Here is a 24,657-nt window from a genome sequence, read left to right as displayed (position 1 = left end):
GCGGGTGTGCGGGCGCATCGGAGTGAGATTTTGTCTTCTGCACAGGAAGCAAAATCCTGCGAGAGGAAGCGTGAAAGAGACAGATTTTGGTGATTTTTGGCCTTTTTTTGCTTCTGCGCATGCTCAGAAGCAAAAATAAAATAACCGAAATCTCACACGCCCATATGACTTCTAGCAAGATTTGCTTCCTGCACATGTGCAGAAGCCAAATCTCACTGTGATGCGTCCACGTACCCACCGATCACCCAGAGCTGCGCATGCATCCGTATCGGTAGCGGCGGTAAGTGGGAATCCCCGCCTCACTTACACCCACCAGGTGTGACTATTTTTTTAGCGCCGTTGTATTTTGAACACTTGCTAAACAAATTGTTGTAGTTCTAGAGTTACCTGTATCCTACCTGTGAATGTAAGAACTGGTGTCAATACAAACAGTGCAGTCAGGCGGTAGGGAAAGCAAGTAGGATGCTTGGCTGCATAGCTAGAGGTATAACAAGCAGGAAGAGGGAGATTGTGATCCCGCTATATAGAGCGCTGGTGAGACCACATTTGGAATACTGTGTTCAGTTCTGGAGACCTCACCTACAAAAAGATATGGACAAAATTGAACAGGTCCAAAGACGGGCTACAAGAATGGTGGAAGGTCTTAAGCATAAAACGTATCAGGAAAGACTGAATGAACTCCATCTGTATAGTCTGGAGGACAGAAGGAAAAGGGGGGGACATGATCGAAACATTTAAATATGTTAAAGGGTTAAATAAGGTTCAGGAGGGAAGTGTTTTTAATAGGAAAGTGAACACAAGAACAAGGGGACACAATCTGAAGATAGTTGGGGGAAAGATCAAAAGCAACGTGAGAAAATATTATTTGACTGAAAGAGTAGTAGATCCTTGGAACAAACTTCCAGCAGACGTGGTAGATAAACCCACAGTAACTGAATTCAAATATGCCTAGGATAAACATATATCCATCCTAAGATAAAATACAGGAAATAGTATAAGGGCAGACTAGATGGATCACGAGGTCTTTTTCTGCCGTCAGACTTCTATGTTTCTCATAATCAAACTACAGCTCATCTCCATTGAGTGGCCACAATTGGGACTAGCAACTTGATAGTTAACCAAAGCAACCCAACCCCCAACATTTCTCCCTTAGACTCTCCATGATTGACCTCTCCAGGTTCCTAAGAGGCCAGTAAGGGGCGTACATAAGTGCACTGATGTGCCTAACGTCCCCTGTCCAATTGTCTTTCCTTTTCTCATATATCATATATAGAAACATAGAAACATAGAAGTCTGACGGCAGAAAAAGACCTCATGGTCCATCTAGTCTGCTCTTATACTATTTTCTGTATTTTATCTTAGGATGGACATATGTCTTTCCCAGGCATGTTTAAATTCAGTTACTGTGGATTGATCTATATTATCTATATTCTCTCCCTCTCATCTACTTCTCTTCTTTTTTACTTACTATCCTTATATATATTACTTAATGTCTATTTTCTTCCATATGTATTGTATATTGGACAAAGAATAAATAAAATAAATAAATAAATAAATACAAATAAATACAAATAAATAAATAAATAAAAATAAATAATTAAGAGACACTGCCATTGTCCAGCAGTCATTAAGAGACACTGCCATTGTTGAAGATAATGACACTGTTCGAAAAACACAGAAAAAACATTCCACAAAGTTTTTCTTCTCCAATCAGCACCAAAGTGTTTCTTTAAAATATAAAAAAAGAGCCGAGAGAAATCCATTATTTCAGCCGGAAAACAAAGGGCATTGAGTGCTTAGTACCAATACAAAATGAGGCCACAATGGCAAATGTAATAAATTTTGAAAGGCTTGTTTTTCTACAAATGCCTAATCCCATTTAGGAAACTATTTAAGCATATTCTCTCCTGCCCTATGTGCGCCTCGGATCTCTCCTCTAATAAGGATTTTTATGTTTCTTCATTATCACGCATTAAATCCGAGAGCTTCACTCCTCTCTTCTGTTCTCAACCCGGAGGAATAAAGTATCAGAAGCGAAGAAAGGGTTGAATGGACTCTTCTATTGTTGTGGTTAGCTCTGGCCCAGCTCCTGCCCCAAGGACTGTGGATGTGGGGGAGACATCCACATGCTGCAGGCCTGTTTAGCCCCCGGTGGAATCTGATGATGAAGCCTCCTCTGACCAAGAAGACATGAGTGACAGGGAGGAGGAGTGTGTGGCAGACAGCTCAGAAGGAGATCAATTATCTAGCTCCTCCTTGGATTCAGAACAAGAGTTAATGATACAGCCACGCATGCGGAGAGCGATGCATAGTCTCCGGGTCCCGTCGACTAAACAATGTCGTTTTGCGGGCCCCAGGGGAAGAGCCTTCTCTGTGATGGCCCCGGCCCTCTGGAACCAACTCCCCCCGGAGATTAGAACTGCCCCCACCCTCCCTGTCTCAAGACTCATTTATACCACCAGGCATGGGGGAGTTGAGATAGCTCTTCCCCCTAGGCCATTACAAGTTATGCATGGTATGTTTGTGTGTATGTTTGGTTTTATAATAGGGGTTTGTAGTTGTTTTTATTATTGGATTGTACATGTTGTGTATTATTGTTGTTAGCCGCCCTGAGTCTACGGAGAGGGGCAGCATACAAATCCAATAAATTATTATTAAATTATTATCATAGGCAACAACAACTGAGAGATTATTATCAAAGAAAATGAGGCCACCTGTGGTTGGGTGGGGCTGTGGTCATGAGTGAGGCTGCTATAAATAGCAGCCTGTGGGTTTGGCCATTGTGGAGGATTATCTGATCGTTGTGTTTCATGACTGCTTTACTGACTTTGACCTTTTGTGTGCTGATTTTTCCCTGCTTTGAAACTAAACCAGAGCAAAGTGTGTTTCACTTTCTGAAAGAAGAAGGACTGTGAATTGCCTCACAGCTGCAAGCTAAGTATCACAGGAATGATAAGGGACTTGTACCAATTACCAGTTTGGTTGGAGACGAGTGCTCTTTGCTATACCAAAAGAGTGCTTAGGTTAAGTGAATTTTCATTATAAAGAACATTGTTTTGAATTTTCAAATGTGTGTGTGTCTGAAATTTGTACCTGTGAATTTTCGGGAGGAGTCTACCAGAGAGCCCGACAAAACACTTAGAAAAATCAGAAAACATCACATTTTGATACAGACCAGATGGAAAAGCCAGAAAAGGCAACAGGGGATATCTAAAGCGGGCGGGATTTAATTTATTTTCAAAGGATTTATAGCTTTACTCAATTCCTAGTAGACTCGGAGTGGAATACAAGGTCAAAGAGAAAAACATTTAGGAAAAGGAAGGTATACAAAATTGAAATCATATCATCCCCCAAAAGACGTGAAATAACGTCATAGGCACCAGGAAAAAATAATCTACACAAACTAAGTTAAGGACCCAGATTTTTCTCCTTTTGTTTCTTACCTTTTGCCTTTTTTAAAAAAAAAACACACAAAACTTTAAATTAAAAGTAATGGGAACCTGGATAACAGCTCCCAGTGTCACTCTATTTTCATGAACAGTGGTGGGTTGCTACCGGGGGAGAGAAGTGCGACCCATGTGCACCCATTTTTGGCCTCCCCAGTGTTGTATATACTCCTGGTCAGTTGGAAGATTTTGAAGATTTTGCAGAATCTGATACAGATAGTGATTATGAATTAGTGGCAGGTCCTGGTTTACAGGTGGCAGAACAGGGGGGAGGCCAGCCACAGGATGTTGCTATGAGCCCAGACTCTAGTGAGGAAGAGACAGATAATAGATGGTTAAATCCACATTTCAGACAGTTGCAGAGACGGAGAGAACAAGTGTCAGGGAAGAAATATTAAGGGGAGGAACAAGTTAATTATTTAAGTGATTAATTCGTCACGTCCGGGTGCCAGCGGAGAAGAAGGGCGGAGTTTTCAATGTTGTAATAAATTATGGACGTGCCACGATGCGGCTACGAAGTAAGCTAAGTCTTTTCTCTGTAATTTAACAGCTGTTTTTATTGCTTTGGACTAAACGCTGCCTAGGCATAAATCTTAAGATAAGGGAGGAGTGCTGGAGAAAGCTTTTTGTGCTTTTATCATGAAGAAATGAGATGAAAGCATTTGACTGCATTTAACGCATTTTGATAACGGAGGAGAGAAGAAATAAAGATGGTGTTTTTACTTTATAAATATCTGCATTCAGTAAGCTTTGTTTCCAATTAACCAAAGTTCTAACCAGAATCCAGAATACCCGGCGTCTAGCAGCATTTGGCTGTCCAAAAATGGGCCCCAAAAGCCCCCCATGAGGCCTGTTTTTGGCCAGCAGAGGTCTGTCTTCCACCCACCACCCCCTGTCCGAGGAGATTACAATGGCAACTCCAAATCTCAACTAGCAAATGCTCTGTCTTACACATTGGGAAGAAGAATCTGAACTTCAAATACGAATTGAATAATCAAATTATCACAGATAATCCCTACTCGGTTAAAGACCTCGGTATACTAATAATAAAAGATGGAAGTGCCAAAGCCCACTGCACAATATAGCCAAGAAGGCTTCAAGAGTTGTAAACCGAATCCTGCGTAGCTTCTGCTCTGGCAATCTCACACTACTTACCAGAGCTTACAAACCTTTTGCCAGACCCATCCTCGAATACAGCTCATCTGTTTGGAACCCATATCGCATCTCAGACATTAACACCCTTGAAAATGTCCAAAGATGCTTCACCAGAAGAGCCCTTTACTCCTCCACTCGAAACAGAATACCCTACGAGACTAGACTTTCAATCCTGGGCCTAGAAAGCTTAGAACTAAGATGCCTTAAACAAGATCTAGGTATTGCCCACAAGATCATATGCTGCAACGTCCTGTCTGTTGGCGACTACTTCAGCTTCAACCACAACAACACAAGAGCACACAACAGATTTAAACTTAATATTAACCGCTCCAAACCTGATTGGAAAAAATACGACTTCAGTAACCGAGTTGTCGAAGCATGGAACTCATTACCGGACTCCATAGTGTCATCCCCAAACCCCAAACACTTTACCCTTAGATTATCTACGGTTGACCTATCCAGATTCCTAAGAGGTCAGTAAGGGGCGAGTACAAGTGCACTAGAGTGCCTTCCGTCCCCTGTCCTATTGCTCTCCTATATCTCCTATACCTTTCTTCTATTCCTATATCTCTTCTTCTATTCTTTCATTGATATGTTCTATTCCTATAACTTCTCTTCTATTCTTTCTTCAGAAGAGAAGGAATTAGGGGTAGTGATTTCTGACAGTCTCAAAATGGGTGAGCAGTGTGGTCGGGCAGTAGGAAAAGCAAGTAGGATGCTTGGCTGCATAGCTAGAGGTATAACAAGCAGGAAGAGGGAGATTGTGATCTCATATAGAGCGCTGGTGAGACCACATTTGGAAGACTGTGTTCAGTTCTGGAGACCTCACCTACAAAAAGATATTGACAAAATTGAACGGGTCCAAAGACGGGCTACAAGAATGGTGGAAGGTCTTAAGCATAAAACGTATCAGGAAAGACTTCATGAACTCAATCTGTATAGTCTGGAGGAGAGAAGGAAAAAGGGGGGACATGATCGAAACATTTAAATATGTTAAAGGGTTAAATAAGGTTCAGGAGGGAAGTGTTTTTAATAGGAAAGTGAACACAAGAACAAGGGGACACAATCTGAAGTTAGCTGGGGGAAAGATCAAAAGCAACGTGAGAAAATATTATTTTACTGAATGAGTAGTAGATGCTTGGAACAAACTTCCAGCAGACGTGGTTGGTAAATCCACAGTAACTGAATTTAAACATGCCTGGGATAAACATAGATCCATCCTAAGATAAAACACAGGAAATAGTATAAGGGCAGACTAGATGGACCATGAGGTCTTTTTCTGCCGTTAGTCTTCTATGTTTCTACGTTTCTATGTTTCTTAGATATATCTTACTATGAGTATCTCCACTATAACCTTCATCATGTATTTTACTATGTGTACATAGATAGATATATATACCCACTAAAAACCCCATTGTGTATTGGACAAAATAAATAAATAAAATAAATAAGTGTTGATTTGGCCCTCGAATAAATTCAGCTTGACACCCTTGTTTTAAAACATGTTCTTTTTGTCTTTTTTTCTTTTCTTTTCTTTTTTAGCCTCTGAATTTCAGTTCCATTCTGCATTCTGGAGAAACGTAAGATCCCCGAGGCTTCCTCGTCTGTCATTGCGAATGTCTTGCCGTCATTACTGGATTCTTTTCCCCCCTGAAATGAAAGGACTTTGTTCTTGGATTCCTGCCTAGCATGGAGAAGACAGGCATTGAACAGGAACCCCCACACACACACACGTAAGAAACCTTGACAAATTAATGTTGATAGAAGGGTACAAATAAATCAGACGAAAGATCATAGCTAAATAAATCTGCGAGAACATGTCGTCTAATTTCTCCAGCATTGTGTGGAATCAAGGGGAACATCACAGGGGAGAAGACCAGGATGAGGGATTAGCGCACGATGACCCTCCCGATTGCCTTAGAGCAAGACGGGACTTGAGAAGAAGCGGTTCTCAATCGGGAGGGTGGACGTCTTCCGGGATTCCAGTCTTTCAACAGGAGAGTTTAGGAAGAAGACATCTCAAAACATCTGAACTACTTGCTTGGGCAATGACAAGCTCAGGGTGGAGCAAGGAAAAGCCAGGGGCGTGTCTTTCTTTTCTTTTTTTTCTTTTCTTTCTTTCTCTTTCTCTCACACACCCCTTTTCTTTCTCTTTCTTTCTTTCTCTCTCTCTCTCGTCTCCCATCTTCCTCTCCCTCTCTTTATATCTTTCCCACTCCCATTTTTCTTTTTCTCCCTCCCTCCTTGTCCTCTTTCCCTCTCTCTCCTACCGTCCTTTCTCTCTCCCCCTTCCCTCTTCTCTGTCTCTCTCTGTCTCCTTCTCTTCCTTCCTCTCTCCTTTCCTCTATCCCTTCCTTCCTCTCTCCCTTTCTCCTACCTTCCTTTCTCTCTCCCTTCCTTCTTCTCGCTCTTCTTTCCTCCCTCTCTCTCTTATCTTTCTTTCTCTCTCTCTCCCTTCCCTTCTTCTCTTCCTTCCTCTCTCCCCTCCCCCTCCCTTCTTGTCTCTCTCCGCTTCTCCCTCTCCCTCTCTTCCTCTCCTACCTTCCTTTCTCTCCCTTCCTTTCTCCCCTCCCCCTCCCATCTTGTCTCTCTCTACTTCCCTCCCTTCTTTCCTCTCTTCCTTACTCTCCCCCTCCCCTTCTTTCCTCTCTTCCTTCCTCTCTCCCTTCCTCCTTCCCTTCTATTCTCTCCCTTTCTCCTCCCTTCCTTTCTCTCTCCCTCCCTTCCTCTCTCTACTTCCCCCCTTCTTTCCTCTCTTCCTTACTCTCTCCCTCCCCCTTACTCTCCCCCTCCCCTTCTTTCCTCTCTCCTTTATCCATCTCCCACCTTTTCTCTCCTCCCTTCCTTTCTCTCTCTACCTCTCTCACTCTCCCACATTCCTTCCTTCCATTCTTTCTCACCCCCTCCCTCCCTTTTTTCTTCCATTCCTCCTTTCTTTCCTTCTCCTTTTCCCTTCCCACTCCTTTTCCCTTCCCCCTCTTTCTTTCCTTCCTTCCTTCTTCATTTCCTTTTTCCTTCCTTCCTTCCTTCCTTCTTTTCTTCCTTCCTTCCATCCATCCATCCATCCTTCTTTCCTTCCTTCCTTCCCCATTCACATCCATCATTGCTACATGAATTTTCTAAGGCAGAATCTTATGAAAGTTTTTGCTGTACAGGTAGTCTTCAACTTACAACCATTCAAAGTGACAATGGCCCTGGAAAGAAATTTGACTTATCAGTTTTCACACAACCATTGGAGCATCCACAACTTGGCAAGGGGCACAGCTCTGCATGACCGGGCATGACTTTAGGACAACTGCAATGTTCTGGGACCATGTGATCTCTGGGATCATGGAATCTTCCCAGCTTCCCACCAAAGATCTCTGTACTTTGAACCAGGGGAAAAAATCTATCCCAAAGATGCTTTTCCAACAATGCAACCGGACTTTTTTATTTTTGTTTTTCATCGAAAACATTTCGCTTCTCATCCAAGAAGATTCTTCAGTTCTTATCATCTGAAGGAGCTTCTTGGGTGAAAAATAAAATGTTTCCGAAGGAAAAAAAACATAGAAAATCTAATTGCCTTTTGGAAAAAGGACTTTTGAGACAACCACGACCTGAATGATAAAGAACCACCATAGGAAGAGAAAAGAAGAACCACTTTCTGTTTTGTTACTCTACTTTTCTCACCAGCCATTTTTACTCTAAAACCAAGTTTTATGACTTCGCTTTCAACTCAGCACTCTCACATTCAAGATTAATAAAATAAGTTCTCTTGTTCTACAGCAGGCAAAAAGTCCAATGCCAGAATCCAACAGAGTCATTAATCTTCAACAACCAAGTCTTCATTACTGAATGAAAATGATTAGCAAAGTCAGAAGCAAACAGAATTTTTTTTGCAAGTTGCTTGTGGGGTTGTGGAGTTTTTTTATTGGCAGTCTTTCAAAATAATTATAATTATTATTATTATTATTATTATTATTATTATTTATTAGATTTATTAGATTAGATTTGTATGCCGCCCCTCTCTGCTCCTGTTCCTCTCCCCGTTCCCGCACATCCACAAGTAGCGCTCAACTTACAACAGTTCATTTTGTGTCCAAAGTTACGACGGGGCTTATAAAGAGTGATTTACGACCGTTTTTCAAACTTACAGCCAGTATTGGATTGCAGCATGGACGATCGGGAATGATGTCCCAGTAAGAAAAATGGAGATGCGCACGGATCTCCACATCCCCAATGTGTGCGTGTTGTGGTTAGCTCTGGCCCACCTCCTGCCCCAAGAACTGTGGATGTGGGGGAGACATCCACATGCTGCAGGCCTGTTTTGCCCCCGGTGGAATCTGCTGATGAAGGCTCCTCTGACCAAGAAGACATGAGTGACAGGGAGGAGGAGAGTGTGGCAGACAGCTCAGGAGGAGATCAATTATCTAGCTCCTCCTTGGATTCAGAACAAGAGTTAATGATACAGCCACGCATGCGGAGAGCGATGCATAGGCAGCAACAACTGAGAGATTATTATCAAAGAAAATGAGGCCACCTGTGGTTGGGTGGGGATGTGGTCATTAGTGACGCTGCTATAAATAGCAGCCTGTGGGTTTGGCCATTGTGGAGGTTTATCTGATCGTTGTGTTTCGTGACTGCCTTGCTGACTTTGACTGTGTGCTGATTTTTCCCCGCTTTGAAACTAAACCAGAGCAAAGGGTGTTTCACTTTGTGAAAGAAGGACTGTGAATTGCCTCACAGCTGCAAGCTAAGTATCTCAGAACTGATAAGGGACTTGTACAAATTACCAGTTTGTTTGGAGACGAGTGCTCTTTGCTATACCAAAAGAGGGCTTGGTTTAAGTGACTTTTCATTATAAAGAACATTGTTTTGAATTTTCAAACGTGTGTGTGTGTCTGAAATTTGTACCTGTGAATTTTCTGGAGGAGTCTACCAGAGAGCCCGACAGAACAGTGCATAAGCCAAATCTCGCTCCGATGCACCCATGCGCCCATAGAGCAGACCCAGTGGGGGAAAAAGACAGCCAACTTTTCTTCGTTTCTTCTGCTTATTTGCCAAGACTGTGGTTGAGATAATAAACAGCATATCCTGTTTCATTTCCGGGGTTGGGAATTCGAGCAGTATTGTTTTATAAAACTTTACGGGGGATGGCCACGGCTAGCGAATACTCTTGATCTCCTCTGGAATCTCCGTGGGCCGTAATTAAAAAGAGATTAACGCTGATCGATAAGTTTAATTTGAGTCACAGACTCTCAAGGCTGCTCCGGTTCAGGAGAAAGGGGGGGGGGAGGAAGAACGAAGGAGGCAGCAATGCAGAAACAAAATGCTTAACAAAGCATTATTATTCCTTCTGCAAGTGTAACGTTGGGCCTTTTTAATGTACCATTTTCCATACAACAGAGGTAGGACTGGACTTATGACTTCAATGGAGCTGAACATTTTTGTTGTTAAGCGAGAAAGTCAGTGGTGGGATTCAAATAATTTAACAATTTAGCCCGCCGCCAATGCTACCAATGAGCTCCCGGCGGTGGGCGCAAGTGCCCGCGCAACTAGCACTGTTGCATGCACATATGAACATGGAATTCAGCTTCTTGCCAAATCTCACATGAGGATGCTCGCCCGTGCAAGATTCCAGCAATGTTCACCAACTTCTTTGCTTCTGCGCATGCGCGGAAGCAAAAAAATGGAGAAAATTGGCAAAATCTTGCACAGGCGAACGTCCTCATATGAGATTTGGCTTTCGGCGCATGGGCAGAAGCCAAATCTTGCATAGGGGTGTGCACACGCGCGTATGCTGCGTATGCCTCAAATTAAAGAATAGCCCGCGCCTGCAGTAGCCCACCACTGGTGTGGCCAGGAGGTGTGACAGGCAGCAACCGGCCTCCTGCACACCCCCGAGAGCAAAAACAGACCATCAGGGGACATTGCCTCCCTGCGTCCCATTTTGGGCCTAGTAGTTTAAGTTTAAGTTTTATCAGATTTGTTTGCCGCCCCTCTCCGCAGACTCGGGGCGGCTCACAGCAATAACAATACAATGTAAAACAAATCTAATATTTAAGTTAATTTAAAAAACACCACAAATTAAAACCAATCATACATAATAGCGTACCATGCATAAATTTTATAAGCCTAGGGGGAGGGAACATGTCAATTCCCCCATGCCTGACGACAGAGGTGGGTTTTAAGGAGCTTACGAAAGGCTAGGAGGGTGGGGGCAACTCTGATATCTGGGGGGAGTTGGTTCCAAAGGGTCGGGGCCGCCACAGAGAAGGCTCTTCCCCTGGGTCCCGCCAAATGACATTGTTTAGTTGACGGGACCCGGAGAAGGCCAACTCTGTGGGACCTAACTGGTCGCTGGGATTCGTGCGGCAGAAGGCGGTCCCGGAGATATTCTGGTCCAGTGCCATGAAGGGCTTTATAGGTCATAACCAACACTTTGAATTGTGACCGGAAACTGATCGGCAACCAATGCAGACTGCGGAATGTAGGCCTCTCTGCAGCCTACTGGGAGGAAAAACAGACCATCGGGGGACACTGCCTTCCTGCATCCCATTTTGGGCCTAGTAGGCCTTTCTGCAGCCTTCTGGGAGCAAAAAAAACCCATCGGGGACACTGTCTCCCTGTGTCCCATTTTGGGCCTAGTAGACCTTTCTGCAGCCTAGTGGGAGCAAAAACAGACCATCGGGGACACTGTCTCCCTGCATCCCATTTTGGGCCTAGTAGGCCTTTCTGCAGCCTAATGGGAGCAAAAACAGACCATCAGGGACACTGCCTCCCTGTATCCCATTTTGGGCCTAGTAGGCCTCTCTGCAGCCTACTGGGAGTAAAAACAGACCTTCGAGGACACTGTCTCCTTGTGTCCCATTTGGGCCTAGTAGGCCTCTCTGCAGCCTACTGGGAGCAAAAACAGACCATCAGGGACACTGCCTCCCTGTGTCCCATTTTGGGCCTAGTAGGCCTTTCTGCAGCCTACTGGGAGCAAAAACAGACCATCGAGGACACTGCCTCCCTGTGCCCCATTTTGGGCCTAGTAGGCCTCTCTGCAGCCTACTGGGAGCAAAAACAGACCATTGGGGGCATTGCCTCACTGTGTCCCATTTTGGGCCTAGTAGGCCTTTCTGCAGCCTACTGGGAGCAAAAATAGGCTGCGGGGGTCTGTGCTACACCTTCCACCTATGTCGCCAGGCATGGGGAAATTGATATACCCCTCAGCTGTTCCGTTTTATGTATGATTGTTTTTAATAAGGGTTTTTTAATTGGTGGGGTTTTTTTCATATTGGATTTGTTCTTTGCATTGCTTGTTGTGAGCTGCTCCAAGTCCTCAGAGAGGGGTGGCATACAAATCTAATAAATTATTATTACTATTGTTATTGTTATTGTTATTGTTATTGTTATTGTTATTGTTATTGTTATTGTTGTTATTATTATTATTATTATTATTATTATTATTATTATTATTATTCTGTGCCCCCTGTTTTGGGCATAGTAGGCCTCCAAGTCAAATTTCTTGTGTGTCCAATCACACCTGACCAATAAAGAATTCTATTCTATTCTATTCTATTCTATTCTGGAATAGGAGGAGCAGTTTCTTGGTTCCTAAGACCATCTGTATTTGTTTTGTGAGGGTCTTAGGCGACCCCTGTGAAAGGGTCGCGACCCACAGCTTGAGAACCACTATTTTAAGGCCTCCAATGACTTCAGGTCTCTGCTGCATCTGTCTGTAGTGGAAATAGGAGAGTCTGTCAGTCAGTAGGAGCTGTCCATTGTCCTGATTATTATGATTTCAGCTTTAGAAACCTGATCTAATTGAACAATGCCTAAATCAGTTTTTCCCAAGGTTCAAACTTCTGGCAATTTAAATCGCCACATAGTATTTGGGGAGGGGGCTGTAAGCTTGTTGTCATCATTCTATTTCCTGTGTTTTATTTTAGGATGGATATGTGTTTATCCCAGGCATGTTTTAAATTCAGTTCCTGTGGATTTGTCAACCACATCTGCTGGAGGTTTGTTCCAAGCATCTACTACTCTTTTGGTAAAATAATATTTTCTCCCGTTGCTTCTGATCTTTCCCCCCCAACTCACTTCAGATTGTGCCCCCTTGTTCTTGGGTTCACTTTCCTATTAAAAACACTTCCCTCCTGAACCTTAATCCTCAATCTACAAGGTTCATGATAACAGATTGGGCAAGTAGCTCAATTTTCTTTCACTGCTATAAAAGTTGAGTTCTACATAATGATTAAAATGATTAAAGCGTTTATGGGTAAAAACATACTATTTCATTATTTCCTATTTTAAAAGTAATTAAGGATCATACTGTACTAAGGTAGTAGAGAAGGAAGGACAATAAAAAAAACTATTAAGTATTCAATAAATAGTGCATAAACTTACTACCCCCACAGCCCTTCCTCACCCCCCAGCCCCTATGCGGACAGCAGCCCATTACTGGCTGTATCCAAATACCCCAGAAATTAGCAAAAATTCCTTTTACTTGCCTTTATATTTTAACCAGCAAAGAGGCCACCTATCTCCCCACTCAAAACACTCCAACTCTTCCCTAAACGACATCTTTGCACCAAGTTCTCAGAAGCCTTTCCAACTTTTTTCATCAGATTTAAATTATAAATTCGCCAGGCTGGGAAATTTATTAAAGGCAAGGCTTGGAGGGAGCAGGCTAATCACATTATGATTAATTGATTAAATTTAAACGTAATTACATTTCCAAGGCGGGGAGGCTTTTGACTTGGCCCCATCGACTTCATGGAATATGACCCTGGCAGAAGGCCAAATGAACCTGTCATCCTAGCTGCCCTGGATTAGAGACTTTAAAAACTTGAATAATTCATAACCAAGGAAGCGTCTCCTATTTGGCCCTTTCGGAAGGGAAGAAGACGGCAGGTATTTTCTTAACCTTCTCAGTTGGCACCATTTGCGCACATCTATATTCTTTCTTTGGCTAATTAGTTTGTTCCAAGCATCTACTACTCTTTCAGTAAATTAATAAATTAATATTACAATAAAAATCATAATACCGTGGTACCTCTACCTAAGAATGCCTCTGCTTAAGAACTTTTCTAGATAAGAACTGGGTGTTCAAGATTATTTTGCCTCTTCTTAAGAACCATTTTCTACTTAAGAACCCGAGCCCGGAAAAATTTCCCAGGAAATTTGAGAGCGGCACAATAGCCCGGCCAGTTTCCTGCCATTACCCCTTTAATCCCGGCCATCTCGGGCTTTTCTGGGCTGCCAGAGGAGCCTTCCGGTGGCGCTTAAGGAGGCTTTGGCAGCCCAGAGCGAACGAAGCATTTTCCTTTCTCTGGGCACTTGGAGAGGGAATAAACTTCTGCCAGCGCCCAGAGAAAAGAAACGCTCCCTTCGCTGTGGGCAGTCCAGTGCGAACGAAGCATTTTCCTTTCTCTGGACACTTGGAGAGCGCTCAGAGAAAAGAAATGCTCCCTTCGCTGTGGGCAGCCCAGAGCGAACGAAGCATTTTCCTTTCTCTGGGCGCTTGGAGAAGGAATAAAACACTTCGCTGTGGTGACTCCCTTGCGTTGCGTCTCATACACTCGGTGCGAAGTTGCCTCCCGGAGCATCTGGGCATAGAAAGGCACAAGGGGCTGCTTTGCCCCGGCCGGATCAACTCAGCTTCAGCCAAACCGAGGAGTCACCACAGTGAAGGAAAGGCACAGGCTAGAAAGCAAGTGAGCGAGAAGAGAGGGGAGCCCTTCAGCATAGGAAGGAAGAGGAAGCAGGTAGCAGCAGCAGCAGCAGGGAGATTCCCCCCTCTCGCCTGCCTGGGTTTCTCTCTCTGGTGCAGTGTATGGGAGGCAGCCTTGTGCCGGCTGTATGAAAGGCACATACTCCTCCTCCCCGCTCTCACTTGACAATCAGGAGGCTGCGAGTTCAATCCTAGGTAGAGGTAGATATTTCAATGGGCACATTGAGAATATTATCTGTGGAATATAACTCCGCACTGGTGACAGGAAGGGCATCTGGCCATTAAAACACTCAGCTCTGTTCGGTTGCCTAGATTCCACCCCACAGTGGTTAAAGTACAGCACTGCAGGCTATTTCAGCTAAATGCTAGCTGTCATTCAGCAGTTCAAATCTCACCACCGGCTCAAGGTGGACTTGGCCTTCCATCCTTCCGAGGTGGGTAAAATGAGGACCCAAATTGTTGGGGCAAATGGCTGATTCTGAAAACTGCTTAGAGAGGGTTGTAAAAGCACTATGAAGTGGTATATAATAATAATAATAATAATAATAATAATTATTATTATTATTATTATTATTATTATTATTATTATTATTATTATTATTATTATTTATTGGATTTGTATGCCGCCCCTCTCCGCACACTCGGGGCGGCTAACAACAATAATAAACACAACATGTTCAATCCAATAATAAAAACAACTAAAAACCCCTATTATAAAACCAAACATACACACAAACATACCATGCATAACTTGTAATGGCCTAGGGGGAAGAGCTATCTCAACTCCCCCATGCCTGGCAGTATAAATGAGTCTTGAGTAGTTTACGAAAGACAGGGAGGGTGGGGGCAGTTCTAATCTCCGAAGGGAGTTGGTTCCAGAGGGCCGGGGCCGCCACAGAGAAGGCTCTTCCCCTGGGGCCCACCAAACGACATTGGGACCCTGAGAAGGCCAACTCTGTGGGACCTTATCGGTCGCTAGGATAATTCTAAATGTTATTCCTATTGCTATTATAGGGTTGCTAAAAGGAGGTGATAATGGTTCCAAACACAGTTTATATTCAACATTTTGTTTTGGCCTAGGATTTTGATTTGATTTGATATTCAACATGTAGAATAACTCTTTGTTCTTTATTTAAATAAGATTTTTTTTTTAAAAAAATCCCTCGATATTTTTGACACAGATGTATTGGCAGGTCAACATCTTTGATATTATTTCTGCAATTTGGTACTTTGTAAAACAAATGGGGATGGCATAATGACTAGGCTCTTTACAATAAGCAACCCAAATGGATGAAATCGGGTGGGTGGGAAACAGAATAGAAAGGAGAAAAAAAAGGCGAGAAACCAATTTCTGAACAATGATGGAAAAAGAGGAAAAGGCGAGGAGAGGTAACACATCATGTCTTATTTCAATCTGCATTCCTTCCCGTATTCATCGGGTAGCTGAAAGCAATTGAGGCAGCAAGCAGTGATGAGAATAAATCATTACTATCTTGAAAATGAACAAACCTGACTGATTCGTATGAAAATCAAATTTCCGCCAGTAGTGGTATTCACTTACCCAGTGATGGGATGCCAAAATTTTTACTGCCACACCATAGGTGTGGCTTATTTTGTGGGTGTGGCCTGATGGTCATGTGACCGGGTAGGAGTGGCTTGCTGGCTATATGACCAGGTGGGTGTGGCTTGACAATCATGTGACCGGGGGTGGCTTAAAGGTCACATGACTGAGTGGGAGTGGCTTACCGACCAAGATAAGTTTTCAAATAGGTGCTTGGACTCTTTTTCAGTTGATTAAGTCACAATAGCCACAAAAAGGACAAAGGATAGACAGCATTATTTGTTGAGGAGCACAGGAACATTTGAAGGTTTTGTACTGAACCCACGAGGTTCAGTATGATAACAGATTGGACAAGTAGCTCAATTTTCTTTAGTTGCTATAAAAGTTCAGTTCATTTTAATGTTTATGGGTAAAAACATACTAATTTATTCCCTTTTCTTAAGAAAAGTAATTAAGGCTCATACTAAGGTACTAGAGAAGGAGGGACAATAAAAAAAACTATTAAGTATTCAATAAATAGTGCATAAACTTACTACCCCCTGTGGATTGCACAATTTGGTTTACCAATAGATTTTGCCTACAATCGCACCAGAATACCTACTGGACTGCCTTCTGCCGCATGAATCCCAGCGGCCGCTTAGGTCTCACAGAGATGGCCTTCTCTGGGTCTCGTCGACTAAACAATGTCGCCTGGCGGGACTCAGGGGAAGAGCCTTCTCTGTGGCGGCCCCGGCTCTCTGGAATCAACTCCTCCGGAGATTTGAACTGCCCCCACCCACCTTGCTTTCTGTAAGACTCTGAAGACCTACCTATGTCGCCAGGCCTGGGATAATTGATGTATTCCCTTGTTGACTAGTAAGAGTTATGTGTGGTATGATTGGGTAGTATTGACTGTTTTTAAATGATAGTGGGTTTTTAGCTTTAGTTTTTAATTATTGGATTTGTACTACATTGTTTATTGTTGTATACAAATCTAATAAATTATTATTATTGTTGTTGTTGTTGTTGTTGTTATTATTATGTCAGTACAACACAGCAAACGAGATCACTATGCTGGATTTCGTATTTCATCACCAGTCGGGCGCTTCCCAAGCACCTAGGACTGCGTGATGTAGCAGCGAATTATGTTTGCCGATCCCAGTAAAGCGGCCTTTTGCAATTGACAGATGGAGATTTTGTCAATTCCTATGGTTTTTAAATGTCCACTGAGATCCTTTGGTACTGTGCCCAGCATGCCAAGTACCATTGGGACCACTTTCACTGGCTTATGCCAGAGTCGTTGCAGCTCGATTTTTAGCTCTTCGTATTTCACTAATCTCTCTAGCTGCTTCTCCTCAATTCTGCTCTCTCCTGGGATTGCGATGTCGATGATCCATACTTTCTTTTTCTCCACAATCAGGAGGTCTGGTGTGTTATGCTTCATAATTTGGTCAGTCTGAAGTCGGAAGTCCCACAGTAGTTTTGCTTGCTCATTTTCGACCACTTTTTCGGGCTTATGATCCCACCAGTTCTTTGCCACTGGTAAATGGTAGTTACGGCACAAGTTCCAGTGGATCATCTGTGCCACAGCAACATGTCTATGCTTGTAGTCAGTCTGTGCGATCTTTTTGCAGCAGCTGAGTATGTGATCGATTGTTTCATCTGTTTCTTTACAGAGTCTGCACTTTGGATCATCTGTTGATTTTTCAATTCTGGCTTTGACAGCATTTGTTCTAATGGCCTGTTCTTGTGCCGCCAGTATTAGTCCTTCTGTCTCCTTTTTGAGTGTTCCACTTGTAAGCCATGACCAGGTCTTTTCTTTATCCACTTTGCCTTCAATCTTCTCCAAGAACTGTCCATGCAATGCTTTGTTTATTATTATTATTATTATTATTATTATTATTATTATTATTATTATTATTATTATTAACCAGCATGTGTGATTCTTTATTTCTGACTGTGCCAGGCTCAGAAAGAACAGTTCCCAGCAAAAATGTTTCTAGAAACAAATGGTAAATTGGAAAAATTTTCATTAGGGCAACTGCCCTTAAGTCAACTGCAGCCCAGCTCTTAAAACAGTGGCCAAAAATGTAATCCAAACCAATGGGGAAATAAGAAAAGCCAGCCTGGTTAAATGAAAATAAGTCTGGACATCTGCTTTGCAAAAGCCAAGGGGAACTTTCCATAAATGTCCCGATTAATATTTGATAGAAGGATTTTACTGTCAGCCTGTTCTGTTTAAAGGAAATGATTCTGGTCACTTCTCTTGTGTCCTTTCTCTCTTTTCATACATTCACACAAACACTTATCCATGGATTGTTCGGCTCAATACTCCATTCCTTTCCTTACTTTGGAAATTTTTAATTCTGGAAGGAAGTGCAGAATGAAATAAATAAAATGTTAAATATTAAGTGGATAAGCATAGCTAGAGGTATAACAAGCAGGAAGAGGGAGATTGTGATCCCGCTGTATAGAGCGCTGGTGAGACCCCATTTGGAAGACTGTGTTCAGTTCTGGAGACCTCACCTACAAAAAGGTATAGACAAAATTGAACGGGTCCAAAGACGGGCTACAAGAATGGTGGAAGGTCTTAAGCATAAAACATATCAGGAAAGACTTAATGAACTCAATCTGTATAGTCTGGAGGACAGAAGGAAAAGGGGGGACATGATCGAAACATTTAAATATGTTAAAGGGTTCAATAAGGTTCAGGAGGGAAGTGCTTTTAATAGGAAAGTGAACACAAGAACAAGGGGACACAATCTGAAGTTAGTTGGGGGAAAGATCAAAAGCAACGTGAGAAAACATTATTTCAGTGAAAGAGTAGTAGATCCTTGGAACAAACTTCCAGCAGACGTGGTTGGTAAATCCACAGTAACTGAATTTAAACATGCCTGGGATAAACATAGATCCATCCTAAGATAAAATACAGGAAATAGTATAAGGGCAGGCTAGATGGACTAGGAGGTCTTTTTCTGCCGTCAGTCTTCTATGTTTCTATGTTTTTAAATTGGGGAGATGGGAAATGAATGCACATTGTACCGTACAATTTTATTTGAAAAACAAGGAGGTAATGCTTGCCAACAAATGAACCACGAACGCCAAAGGTTTTTCAATTCTGTGTCTTGACTTCTCTCCAGAAATCATAGCATTATATATATATTTTTAAAACCCTCAGGGCTACAAAGAAACTAGACGGATTTAAAATAAGAACTCATAGGAACACGTTTCCAGATCTGGTTGATACTGGTAGTCCTGATGTTACAGTCATTCCTTCAGGGATCGTCTGAAGCTACAACGGCAAGGATAAGTGACTTAGGACTTGTTTTTTCACACTCTAGAAGTTGTGAATGCTCCAACATTAGAAGTTTTTAAGAAGATGTTGGATAACCGTTTCTCTGAAGTATTATGAAGTAGATTATCTCAGGGACCACCTTCTGCCGCACGAATCCCAGCGACCAGTTAGGTCCCACAGAGTGGGCCTTCTCCGGGTCCCATCAACTAAACAATGTTGTTTGGCGGGACCCAGGGGAAGAGCCTTCTCTGTGGCGGCCCTGGCCCTCTGGAACCAACTCCCCCCATAGATTAGAATTGCCCCCACCCTCCTTGCCTTTCGTAAGCTTCTTAAAACCCACTTCTGCCACCAGGCATGGGGGAATTGAGATGCTCTTTCCCCCTGGGCCTTTACAATTGTATGCATGGTATGTTTGTATGTATTATGGTTTTATAATAAGGGTTTTTTTTAGTTGTTTTAATATTGGATTTTTACATGCTGTTTTTATTACAGTTGTTAGCCGCCCCGAGTCTATGGAGAGGGGCGGCATACAAATCCAATAGATAGATAGATAGATAGATAGATAGATAGATAGATAGATAGATAGATAGATAGATAGATAGATAGATAGATAGATAGATTAGATAGATGATAGATAGATAGATAGATAGATAGATAGATAGATAGATAGATAGATAGATAGATAGATAGATAGATAGATAGATAGATATGGATGGATGGATGGATAGATAGATAGATAGATAGATAGATAGATAGATAGATAGATAGATAGATAGATAGATAGATAGAGATAGATAGATAGATAGATAGATAGATAGATAGATAGATAAGGATGGATGGATGGATGGATGGATGGATAGATAGATAGATAGATAGATAGATAGATAGATAAGTAGATAAGTAAATAAGTAAATAAGTAAATAAAGTAAGTAAGTAAGTAAGTAAATAAATACATAAATAAGGTTTCCTGCCTAAGTAGGGGGTTGGACTAGAAGACCTCCAAGGTCCCTTTCAACGCTGTTATTGTTGTTGTTGTTGACCCAGGTGAAGGCACGAAGGCCACACAACCAGCCCTTTAATGCTCCAAATTTCCCCACAAATGCTCCCAAATTTCTGGCAAGTCAAAGAGCAGAAACGTATACATGCATGCACATGGCAGTCTCTGGCTGTGCACGGTCCAGCAAAATGCCCCGAGTGGGAGGTGGCCGCCTGAGGCTGGAGGGAAGCTCATCCGAGGCCAGGAAGGAGGAAAGAGGAAAAAAGCAAGGAGCACAGACACAACAGCAGCAGCAGGGGGGAAAAGGAGAGCCGAGCCGAGACCAGTAATCCAAAAAGTGACAGCCGCCGATCAGCTGGAGCTGCACACGGATATTCATTTCTGCTGGTGGAACTGCGTTCCACCCCATCCTTCCTGCTGCCCACCCCTGGTGAAAATAGCCTCCCCAGCCCCTCCGGAGGCTGTCTGGAGGCCTGAAACAGCCCATTTCCCAAACTCTGGTGGGCCTGGTGGGCCCGTTTTTCGCCCTTCCCAGGCTCCAGAGGCAAAAATGCCCTCTCCCATCCCACTGGAGGTCCTCAGGAAGCCGAGAATGCCCTCCCAGACAATGTTCTCTCTAATTTTTTTTCGGTGTGGACGGAAAAGTATAGTGCCTGAGCGGCAGTCCCTTTCGGACTGGGCAGCATAGAAGAATGAATGAATGAATGAATGAATGAATGAATGAATGAATGAATGAATGAATAAACAAATAAGAAAAAAAATTCCTTCTTTTTTATTAAAAGAAATTAATAATAAAACAAAACCAAAATCTATTACTATTATTACTATCTTCTCCTCTTTTTCCATCCATCTCCTCCTCCCTTCTGTGTGTGTGTATGTGAACTCTTGAACCATTTCCAATAACAGGTGAGGGCTATTGGAAATGGTTCAAGAGTTCACACACACACACACACACACACATGAGGCTGGGTTTTTTTTCTCTGTTATTATTTGGGTGCTTTTTACCATATGCTTTAAATTAAGAGACATTTCTCTCTTTCTCCCCCTCTTTCTCTCTCTTTCTTTTTCTCACTTTCTCTCTCCCTCTCTTTCTATGTCACTCTGTCTGTTGCTCTCTCTCTCTTTCTCTCTCTCTCTCTCTCACTCTTTCTCTCTTGTTTTCTTTCTCTCTCTTGCTTTCTATCTCTCACTTTCTATCTCTCTTGCTTTCTTTCTCTCTCTTGTTCTCTCTCTTGCTATCTCTCTTTCTCCCCCCCCTCTTTCTCTCTCTCTCTCTCACTTACTTTCTCTCTCCCTCTCTCTTTCCATCTTGCTCTGTCTGTTGCTCTCTCTGTGTGTCAGCGAGGGGGCTGCGAGAGCGCTTTCTCCGAGCGCTTCAGGAACACCTGCCCTGCCTCTACTGCAGCCCCCTTGCTGAAAGCTCAGGACAAAAACACTCCCAGTGAAGGGGCTGCGAGAGGGGCGGGGCGGGCATTCCCAAAGCACGCAGAGAAAACCCTCTCGCAGCCCCCTGGCTGGGAGGGCGGATGAGGAAGAGGAGAAGCCGCAGCCGCCACCGCCGCGGGAGAAGTCGTGCCCCAAGTCAGGAGGCAGAGAAAGCTGAAGAGGGGGCAGATCAGGTGGGCAAGGGGCAGCGGCGAGAGGCCAGGGGCACAAGGGGGCCAGAGGCACCGTGGGGAGGCAGGGGCGGCCGCGGCTCCCTTTCCTTCCACCCATGTCTACTGCCGGTGCCTCCCTGTCCCCGCCCCCCCAAGGGCTGGCAGAGGGATGGGCAGCACGCGTGGTGCCTCCGCACTTTTGTCGCTCCCCGCCCCCAACTTCAACACCCAGCTCCTTCCACGCCCTTGGAAAAGGGTGCACGGGGGTATTTTGGGGCACGCAGTGCTCCCAGAGCCTTTGAGTAAGCCAAAAATCAGCTGACCAGTACACACATGCACACTGAAGGTGAGCTAGGGTAACAGCTCGCTTGGTAGCAAGGATGGTTCCACGTGCCACCTGTGGCACCCATGCTATAGATTCTCCATCACTGCACTATACTATATGGTCATTTCCCCTTACAACTGGCTGCAGAGATGCTGCAGCAATTCCCCTAAATTTCTCACCTGATTCATAAAAAAATATGAGTAGGCAGGTTTCTGCTCTCGTATTGAAATGTTACAAGGACTGAAAAAAGAATACGTTGGAAGCTTTTTCCTTTTTTTAAAAAAAACTCCACTACCTCCTGAATCATCGACCTGACAGAATAGTTTATTTCAATTTGAAAAGCCCAATTCTCCCGAATTTACGGTAGTAAAAACGAAATGCAAAAAAGGCATGTGGAAAGAATACCATTTCCTATTCGGCATAAATTGTCCAATGTCAGAGAACCACATTCCCCATTCCACTCACACAAGACACACCCTGGGGTTCCTCCTGATGACACAATTCATCAGCCACCAAACGCAAGAAAGCCGTTTTCAAACGCACAACGGCCAACAAGGATCGGAACAAGGGGGAAAAAAGAGAGGAAAAATAAAATGTTTAACTAACTTCCAGGAACAGGCAAAAAGTGCAAGAGGATATTATTAGGATGTTAAATATACAATGGACAATCACTAAGGAAATGGCAGTATTAGTTAAAAGCAATGCGATGGGAGAATTTAGAGAAATAAAACAAGCAGTGATAGAAAGCGCTCAGGCGGTCATAATTTTGGGTTGGAAGGATGCGACAAAATGGACAATGCAAAACTGGTACATGGTGGATCATATTCAATTTGATCATATTCAATTTGATCATATTCAACTGAGTTGTCGAAGTGTGGAACTCATTACCGGACTCCATAGTGTCATCCCCAAAGCCGCAACACTTTACCCTTAGATTATCTACGGTTGACCTATCCAGATTCCTAAGAGGTCTGTAAGGGGCGAGTACAAGTGCACTAGAGTGCCTTCCGTCCCCTGTCCTATTGCTCTCCTATATCTCCTATACCTTTCTTCTATTCCTATATCTCTTCTTCTATTCTTTCATTGATATGTTCTATTACTATACCTTCTTTTCTATTATTTCTTAGATATATTTTACTATGAGTATCTCCTCTATAACCTTCATCATGTATTTTACTCTGTGTGTGTGTGTGTGTGTGTGTGTGTGTGTGTGTGTGTGTATACCCACTAAAACCCTCATTGTGTATTGGACAAAATAAATAAATAAACAAAAATAAATAAAAGGTAAGACGATATATCGGAGTAGAATCCAAGACCAAGCTACAAGAAACAAATTGGAATCGCTTTATAATATGTAAACAGATATTTTGCTGTTGAGTTAAAATGGTCTGGTGGTGGGGTGTAAATGTTTGTCTGGTGGTGGGCACTACTCACAGAGCACCTGTTTTATGTTGTGTGTGTGTTTATATTTTAAAAAATCATTTAAACAAATTAATAATTGAAAAAAACCTAACTTCCATGAACAGATCAAACGTTCAAGGAGATTGCGTGCTCAAGTCTTTAAACGGAAGTGTTTTTTCCCCCCTATTTCAGCTCCTTTTAATCCTCCGTTCTATGGACCCTTGCCGTAATTTTTTTTTAAAAGGGTTAGCAGCCTGTGGGAAAAGAGCATCCAAAACACTGTTTTATGGTTACTCTCCCAGTGGTTAGAGTGGAAGAAGGAAAATCCTGACAGCCAAACCTGCAGGGAACGGAAAATATACTTTTGTGAGATCACCACAGGAGCCGTTTCAATTTGGTTTCCGAAAAAGACGTAAATGAACACAGCCTAAGGCGTTGTTTTTTTTTCAGCAGAGTTTCTTGTCTTGAGATGCCAGGCCCCATGAAGCCCCAGGAGGCAACGCTAAAAGCTTTTCTTTCCCAGTGTCAATTCTGCCGGACCAGCTATTGTCCAGAATACCTATCAGAAGTGCTTTGCAGTATTATTATTATTATTATTATTATTATTATTATTATTATTATTATTTTGTAGGTTGGTATTAGAATAGAATAGAATAGAATTTTTATTGGCCAAGTGTGATTGGACACACAAGGAATTTGTCTTGGTGCAGATGCTCTCAGCGTACATAAAATAAAATATACATTTGTCAAGAATCATGTGGTACGACACTTAATGATTGTCATAGGGGTCAAATAAGCCATGAAGAAGCAATATTAATAAAAATCTTAGGATATAAGCAACAAGTTACAGTCATACAGTCAACATGGGAGGAAATAGGTGAAAGGAATGATGAGAAAAACTAGTAGAATAGAAGTGCAGATTTAGTAGAAAGTCTGACAGTGTTGAGGGAATTATTTGTTTAGTAGAGTGATGGCGTTCGGAAAAAAAACTGTTCTTGTGTCTAGTTGTCTTGGTGTGCAGTGCTCTGTAGCGACGTTTTGAGGGTAGGAGTTGAAACAATTTGTGTCCAGGATGTGAGGGGTCAGTAAATATTTTCCCTGCCCTCTTTTTGACTCGTGCAGTATACAGGTCCTCAATGGAAGGCAGGTTGGCAGCAATTGTTTTTTCTGCAGTTCTGATTCTCCTCTGAAGTCTGTGTC

Source organism: Erythrolamprus reginae, chromosome 7 (genome assembly GCF_031021105.1).
Source record: "Erythrolamprus reginae isolate rEryReg1 chromosome 7, rEryReg1.hap1, whole genome shotgun sequence".
NCBI lineage: Eukaryota > Metazoa > Chordata > Lepidosauria > Squamata > Dipsadidae > Erythrolamprus > Erythrolamprus reginae.
Note: the sequence above shows the minus strand (reverse complement) of the source record.